The sequence below is a fragment of the Galeopterus variegatus genome, unplaced genomic scaffold (genome assembly GCF_000696425.1).
Source record: "Galeopterus variegatus unplaced genomic scaffold, G_variegatus-3.0.2 Scaffold24601, whole genome shotgun sequence".
Classification (NCBI taxonomy): domain Eukaryota; kingdom Metazoa; phylum Chordata; class Mammalia; order Dermoptera; family Cynocephalidae; genus Galeopterus; species Galeopterus variegatus.
In genome coordinates this window covers 580-9,838 of record NW_007750712.1, presented here as the reverse complement: position 1 = coordinate 9,838, position 9,259 = coordinate 580, and the positions used below count along the sequence as shown (strand labels likewise).

General features: G+C 35.1%; 1 pseudogene; it reads left to right on the top strand.

Annotated features, from left to right (window-relative positions):
- Positions 1-5,978: 5,978 nt before the first annotated feature.
- Positions 5,979-6,930, top strand: LOC103583587 (annotated as a pseudogene).
- Positions 6,931-9,259: the final 2,329 nt, after the last annotated feature.

The window sequence follows — 9,259 nt, the reverse complement described above, 5'->3', positions numbered from 1 at the left end:
CTTGCCCCCCTCCCCCAGTGACTGTTAATAGGGTGGGAAATCCTATTACAGTAGTTGAAAGGTTGAGCCTTGAATAGGTGATTAGCTTGTAGAACCATCCTATGGTGAATGGATTAAAAACGGTGGTCAGGGGCATGGTTCCAAGGGCTTTAAAAGAAGTGAAAGGACAGTCTATCTCCCTCTCTGCTCCACTACTTTTTGCAATGTGCTGCCATCTTTGAAGCCACCTAGTTCCAGGTATTTTGTTATAAGCAACACAAACAGACTACTACATTCATCAAAATTATCAGTGTCAAAAGGGCAACACTTCCAGTGGAGAGGATATTTTTGACAAACCTACACAATCAGACATATATATCTGACAGAGGAATTCTGATGAAAACATAAAGATTATTCTTACAAACCAACAAATAATTGATTTAAAACACAATAGAAAGGTAGAGAGAAGACGCAAATGAGGACTTGTCATAGAAAATATATAAATAGCCATTAAATAATTTAAAAGTTCTCAGTCATTTTCAGCAATAGGATAATAAGCATTAAAACAATGGTGATCCCCAGGCCATCTAGTATGGCTAAAAATAAAACAGCAAAATTATTAAGTCACAACAAAGATATTTAGCAATCATAACTATCATGTTCTGCAGGTGAGAAAGCACCTTGATCAAACTACTAGGCTGAATTTACTAATACTGAATATGCATATCCTAAGTCTTAGCAATTCCAGTATAATTAATATACCCAAACAGAAATGGAGGCATATGTTCATTAAAACATGCAGTAGAATATTTGTAATATCAATATTCATAAAACCACCAAATTAGAGCCAATTCTAGCATTCAATAATAGTTTAGTGCATATTATGTTTGTGGTATATTCATAAATTTAACTGTACACAGAAATGAGAATGAGCAATTTAGAACTACCTGTAACAGTATATAAAGTGCAAGAACCCAGACACATGCACACAAATAACTTGTATTGAATTCATTCAGATAAAGAAACAAAAATAGCTAAAGTTATGCTGTTAGAAGTCAGAATACTGGTTGTATGTTTGCGGGTATGTGAGGAGCAGTACATGTTGGAAAGGAGAATGAAGGATTTTTCTGGGGTGCTGTGTAATGTATTATTTTCTTATTGGTGTGGTTTCATCTGCATTCTAGTTACATAGGTGTGTTAAGTCTGTAAAAAATATAATGTGTGCATTTGTTCATATGTACACTACACTTTGATCATAAATTTTAACACCAAAAATAGGGAGAAACAGCTCCACATAAATATCATTTTTTCCTGTGAATTTTTAAAACAGTGCAATGGGCAGGGTTTCAGCATTCCTTCATTGTGTCCCCAGCCGCCACCATTCAGAACAACATGGATGAACTTAGAGAAAATTATATTAAGTGAAATGTCAGGCACAGAAAAAGAATACCACATGCTCTCACTTATTTGTGGGAGCTAATAAAATATATAAATAAATATACAAACAAATGTGGAGAGGGGAAGAAGACACAACAATCACAACAATTCCTTAACTTGTTAAGACAAGTGAACAGATATGATGTAGATGGGAGGCGGGGCGAGAGGGAGGAGGAAAAGAGACAGGAAAATCAGGCACATTGTATATTGATGAATTAAAATAAACTGTAAAAATACACTGTGTTAAAAAAGACTATTAAGAGGTATAAGAACTAAAAATTTGTCCTACAGTTACTGTAACATATTTTATTTCCAGATCCCTTGGTTGCAGTAGAGAAGACAACTGAGAGGAGCTATGAAGAGGTATCTGTCATTACTTTACTTGAATGGGAATATAAAGTTGGTCTCTGTAATTAGCAGATACCCTTTTGGCTTTGCATGAAGCTTTCAAATGCTTTAGGCATAATTAACAAATTGTGCACTTTCTCCTTAGGGACAGTTTTTAAGGAGGAAAGAAACCATGTAGATGGGAGGCGGGGCGACAGGGAGGAGGAAAAGAGACAGGAAAATCAGGCACATCGTATATTGATGAATTAAAATAAACTGTAAAAATACACTGTGTTAAAAAAGACTATTAAGAGGTATAAGAACTAAAAATTTGTCCTACAGTTACTGTAACATATTTTATTTCCAGATCCCTTGGTTGCAGTAGAGAAGACAACTGAGAGGAGCTGTGGAAAGGTATCTGTCATTACTTTACTTGAATGGGAATATAAAGTTGGTCTCTGTAATTAGCAGATACCCTTTTGGCTTTGCATGAAGCTTTCAAATGCTTTAGGCATAATTAACAAATTGTGCACTTTCTCCTTAGGGACAGTTTTTAAGGAGGAAAGAAACCCATAAATTATTCTTATTGTGTTAATGTTAGGAACACATGGGAGCACAGACAAATTCCTCATTAGAGATGAGTAGACTGCACCTGTTTCTGTGACTCCATCTCAGCATTCCACTGACGCTTCATGGCCCTGTCTTCCTTTAACCTTGAGTCTCTAACACCTGATCTAAGCAATTTAGCCACAGCTCGAACAGTGTGCTTTGATAACTGAAGTTTGTGGGTTAGTTACTATAATGTTCTATGTGTCTTTATCATAATCTTTGGTGAAAGCTAGACATTGGTTTCTATGTAGTTACTGGATACATTTTAAAAGTAAAAACAAAAACAAAAACCCAATTTCTGAAAAAGTTGTTAGTGTTGTTAGGAAACCCCACCCTCAAGTTCTTAGAATTTTTATGATTATTTTCTTTCACTTTGATCCTCAGCCAAGATATCAAACATGATAGTTTGATTTATAGTTCATCAGATTTGTTGCAGAATTTTAAACTCATATTATAACATGTTGCTTTCCTGTTACCTCTAAATTAAAGTGATTACATCAATATTTTTATGATCTATGCATTTTCTGTTCCAAACATTCCATGCATATTTCATGTTTCCCAAATTTAGTAGTATTACTAAAGGAATCAATGTCATTTGCAAGACATCACTTTTAGTTGAAGGTGAGGTCAAAATAAAATACTAAAACATCTATTGTGTTTCATAGTGCTTCGATCACACCATAATATCTGATTAATAAGAGGATTGCTAATCCTTTTTACCTACAAGACTTAGAGAGGTTTTCAAATGCCATCAAATTGTCCCTTGAATGATAAAATGCACATCTGGTAAATGTAAGAACTAAGATTAAAACCTGCACAAATATAGGTTTAAGAACAGTCCTTTCAAAATAACAAAGCAGGAAAATGTATTATGCTTAAAATTGAGGTGACCTTTCTTTGGTATGTCTTCCTAAGGCGCTTTTGTTCCACTCTAAAATTATTTTGCCATTTAATTAAATGCATATTTTATTGAGTTCTTTTTGTAGAGTACATTTATTGTGAATTATTTTAGTGCTGAAAGCCGGGGACAGGTGGCAGCAGGTACACTTATTGTGAATTATTTTAGTGTTGAAAGCTGGGGACAGGAGGCAGCAAGGCCAAAAAAATGCTTTACCTTCCCTAACCTCTTTACTTGATCTATTTTTGTGTAAATATAAATAAAACAATGTAAAATTAATTTAGTGCTTTACATAGAACACTAGAAATGGTTAGAGAAAAAGCTCATATCTTTTCTCACCAATAGAGAAAGCAGTATCTACTAGCATACATTTTAAAAAGAACATACCAATTCATCCTCTCATTTATAGTTTATAATGCTTTTTATGCCCACTAAAATATCAAAATACATGTGTCTTCAAAACGAATTAAGTGTTGCTGAATAAGTCAAAAATGTGTCTATAGTGGGCATGATAGGATATCAGAAGACCATTATTATATAAACCATCAATGATGTGAGATAATGATAGGTTGCTCTTGGATTGGAAGAATTAACATTATGAAAATGTCCTTACTACCCAAAACGATCTACAGGTAACACTTACACACTGTTGGTGGCCATAACAGCCATTATGGAGAACAATATGGAGGATTCTCAAAAAGCTTTTGTGGTTAAATAAAGGACAAGTTTATGAAATATATATGTCAGAGTGAACAGTGCACTGAGTTGCTTTATGTGTAGCAGACAGGACATATTTTGATCAAAGTAATTGTTTCCACAATGTTTTCCAAGATAAGCTTACCTGGTTATACAACATGCAGTTATTTTTATGTACAGTGGTAAGAAAAAATAAATTTGGGATGGTTGGTGAAACACCATCCCTTCATCTCACCAGACTCATATTTTGTGTATTGAATAAAGTATCTTTACTTTAAAACAATCAAACCCTAAAGACTTTACAGTAAGTCTGGTTGCAGGAGAGCATGTTTTGCTTTGTTAAATATATAGTTAGATATTGTGTCTCCCAGCTTTTTAATATATAAACTTGTAATTCACTTGCTATTTCTCTTTCAACTGTAAAAGCCTTGGTAAGCTGGAATGAGTTACTGACATTGAAATAAGAAATTACAATAAAAATCATTCAAAGCACACTAATAACAAAAAATTCAAACAAACCTAAATATGTTCATTATCTCATTTAGTTTGCACAATTCAAGAATATAAGTTCTTGAGAAAAAAATCACACAGCTGGTAATTGACTAACATCCAACCAAACAATCAAATACATAAACAAAATCATAGAAAACAAAACCATAAAAAAGGTTGTTTCCACCATACTTTTAACCAATACCTTACACAGGCTCTTGGAGTAACTATACTTCATTGATTCTCTAATGTCTCAACAAACATGAAAATAAGTATATCAATATTCTAAGGCACAACTAAAAAATAATTACATCATTACTTCAAAACCCTCACTATAACTCTGGGCACATACTACTTGCCAAATAAAGAATAGCATTCTCTCCAACTCATTTCTCTATACAAGAAAATCAAAGAAATCAAACCCTAACAACAAAAAAATGTAGGCAATAAAAATTTTTAAATAATCATAACAAGCTTTAAACAAGTAAAGTAGAAGAGATGTAAGATGGAAAGTAAAGGGCAAGAAGAACTGAGCTTCCAGAACAAATGAGTAGAGGAATCTGAGTAACCAGAAGTCAGAGAGACATGACAGAACTGGCTTATTTTGCAGAAGAAATGAAGTGTGATTAAGTAAAGGGGATTTAGTTTCAGAATGACACTTCAGAGGAACATTATTGAGGTGTAGGCCTGTTTCTGGGCTAATGATGCAGAATGGTGTGGTAGAAATTGATAAAAAAAAAATTCCAGGGTACTGAAAGTTTTTCCAACAGAAATATTGAAATTCTCATATAGCACACAGGGATTGATATTCAATGCTATATCCCATAGATATGTACAATCAAGTATGTTACAATGAAAAGAAAGAAAGAAAGAATTAAATACAACTCAGTGAGAGAAAGCACCACAATGTAGGATGCACATTTAACTTGAAGAAATTCTTGTTTGTAAAGTGTATGGGAAAACACCAGTACAATAAGCATGGGATACAGGGTAATAAAAAAAAAAAAAAAAAAAAAAAAAAAAAAAACAAAGATGACTGATGACATTGGCTAGAGAGGACACATATAGAACCTAAGATTGATAACTGGAGGTACATCTGGTAGATCAACTTTTAAAACACTGCTCTCTTTCATCATTGTAAGCACACACACAAACAAATGTGTGCTTGTGCATTCATGTATATGTATAAATATGTACATACACACATATATGAATGCATACATATCCATCCAATACCATAACTTAATATAAGTTATACATGTATAACAATATTCACTCTCCATATACTATATCCAACAGTGAATAAATAAGTTCATAGTTTGTTAAAAACTACTCAAACTTTGTTTCTGGTGAGTGTATATTTCTAAATATGTGAAAAGACAGGGGGAAAAATTGTGAGTTGACACTTTTATTGGTTCGTCAATCAAAACAATCTGATTTTAAATGAAACATTTAACAACCTAGCACCTAAGAGGAAAAGCAAATTTATCATCTATTAATTTCTTTCCATTTCTCCCATTCAAAGATGAACACAACAGAGTAAATGGCTTCTGGCAATCCCACCCTGGTCACTGAGTTCATTCTCTTGGGTGTCTCAGACCGTCCAGAGCTCCAGATTCCCCTCTTCCTGGTCTTCATGTGATCTATGGACTGACTGTGACAGGAAACCTGTGCATCATCACCCTCACCAGTGTTGACTCCCAACTTCAAACCCCCATGTACTTTTTCCTCTGTCACTCGGCTGTCATCAATCTTGGCAATTCTACGATCCTTACCACTAAAATGCTGGTTAACTTCTTAGTTACCAAGAAAACCATATCTTACTATGGATGTGCAGCCCAGCTGGGTGGATTCTTAGTGTTCACCGTGGCTGAGATTTTCATGCTGTCAGCAATGGCCTATGACCGCTATGTGGCTATTTGCAGCCCCCTGCTGTACATGGTGCTGGTGTCTCCGCAGATCTGCCGTCTGCTGGTTTTCCTCACATACCTCCAAAGTCTGACCACAGCAGTGACTGTCACTTCCTGTGTGTTCTCCTTGTCATTCTGCTCTTCCAACATAATCAACCATTTCTACTGTGATGACGTTCCTTTGTTAGCCTTGTCCTGTTCTGATACTTACCTTCCAGAAACAGCAGTATTTGCCTTTTCAGGTACCAATTTATTTTTCTCCATGATTGTTGTTCTTATATGCTACTTCAACATTGTCCTTGCCATTCTGAGGACACATTCCTCAGAGGGATGACAAAAAGCCTTTTCCACCTGTGCTTCTCACTTAATGGCTGTCACTGTGTTCTACGGGACTCTTCTTTTAATGTATTTGCCACCAAGGACCAACCACTCATTAGATACTGACAAAATGGCCTCGGTCTTCTACACCCTAGTAATACCAGTGCTGAACCCCATGATTACAGCCTAAGGAACAAGGATGTGAAACATGCATTGAAGAGATTCTTGGATAACCCATTGCTATCCTTTAAAGTAATGCAAATTTAAAAGTAAAACTATCTTTATTTAAGAATTGTCATTTCTTCCTAACATTGCTGCTATTAAAAGAGGTGGCAATTCATGGTTAGAAACTCCATTATTTTCACTGGAAAAAATTTTAATTGTTTTATCACAATCTCATATATCCAAACAAGAAAACACATTTAAATAATAAATAATAATTTATAAAGAAGTATATTTTCAAAATAAAATGTAAGTTACTAAATGTTTTTTTTTAACTGCTATTCAAGGAAGATCACGCCTGAAAGCAGGTAATGGAGGTAGGTATGTACAGACCATTTCCTAGAAAGTTCTCAAGACACAGATCGTCCTCCTTGCAACAGACATATTTGGTTAACTCTAAATGTTATATATTTATTTTTGGAGCATTTTATCCACCACATCCACAACTTTCCTGAAAATATTTTTATCTTGTACTGAAAAATATGTTTGTATTATATTAAAAGTAAATTTTCAGGGGAAGGTAAATATTAAAAAGTGCTAAATACATATTGAAATATAATATGTGGGAAAACAGGCTAAACAAATAAAAAAAAGAGAATTTTCCTTTTTCATCCTTCTCTCTTGATGCCTGTACAGAAACCAAATGTTGACATATTATCAATTTTTTAATTCAAAATATTTTGACATGTACATATTTGTGGGGTAAAGTGTGTGGTTTCAATACATGCATATACTCGACAAGAATTCACTCAAGGTAGATGGCATAGATTCGCCTACAGCTTTTTCTCCTCATTCTGTCTCTACCAACCCCTCCCTGCTGGTTTCTGGTAACCATTATTCTATTCTCCACTTCTGTAAGAACCACTTTTTATTTTTATTTTTTTAGATTCCCTTATGAGTGATATCATGTGGTGTGTGTCTTTTTGTGCTCAGTTACTTGACATGATGGTTTCAAGTTCCATCTGCATTGCTGCAAATGATAGGATATCATTTTTTAATAACCAAGTAGTATTCCATTGTGTATATACATAGTACAGTTTATTAATCCTTTCATCTGTTGATGGACATTTGGGTTGATTCTATCTTTTGGCTATTGTGAATAGTGTTGTGATGAACACAGGAGTGCAGGTGACTTTTTTTATATATTGATTTCATTTCCTTTGGATATATACCCAGTAGTGGGATAGCTGGGTCACAGGGTAGATCTATTTTGAGATCCCTGAGGAACCTCCATTACTGTTTCCCGTAGTGGCTGTACCAGTTTACGTTCCCACCAATAATGTAAGAGAGTTCCTTTTTCTCCACAGCCACGCCAGTATTTGGTATTTTCTGTCTTGTTATTAATAGCCATTCTAACTGGACTGAAATGATATCTCATTGTGGGTTTAGTTTACATTTCTTTAATGATTAGTGATGTTAAGCATGTTTTTCATGTGTTTTTGCTCATTTGTATGCCTTCCTTTGAGACATGTCTGTTCATGTCTTTTGGCCATTTGATCACTGGGTTGTTTGTTTGTTTATTTATTTATTTATTTATTTATTTATTTATTTATTTATTTATTTTTGATATTCGGTCATTTAAGTTCCTTATATGTTTGGATATTAGCCCCTTGCCTGTTGTGTGGTTAGAAAACACTTTCCCCCATTCTGTAGGTTGTCTCTTCACTTTGTTGACAGTCCCTTGCTATGCAGAAGCTTTTTAGTTCAATGTAGTCCCATTTACATATATTTACTTTAGTTGCCTGTGCTTTAGTGGTCTCCATCATCAAAGCTCCACCCACTCCAATAGCCTGTAGTGTTTCTCCTATGTTTTCTTCTACTAGTGTTATAGTTGTGGGTCTCAAATTTAGGTATTTAATCTATTTTGAGTTGATTCTTGTAGATGGTGAGAGATAGTGGTCTAATTTCAATCTTTTGTGTTGTGGTCTTTTACCTGCCAGTAATCCTGCCAACTGGGCCAGCTGTCGAGCTAGGGCTGGGTCTGGAGCTCACAGACTCCTCAAACCCATTGTCCAGACTGGTTCAGAAGCCCTTCACATGCCAGACTGGGTCACCAGACCCCTCACACACAGGTCTATGAGCTAGGTAATTGGAAAACAGGTCCTTGGAAGCAATAGGTTCACAAGCATGGCTGTATGGGGCAGATGCCCAAGGCACTCACCAGCCAAATCAGGATGCTGCACAGGTGTATTAACTTCACCCAAATACAAACAATTTGCTTACAAAGAATGAGCTGCACCTCCCCAAACCAGACCTAAGGCAAGGGAACCTGATTAAATTATCCTATTTTCCCAGCACTCTGCATATGGATAGCCAGTTTTCCCAGCACCATTGATTGAAGAGGCTGTCCTCTCCCCACTGTATGTTCTTGGCA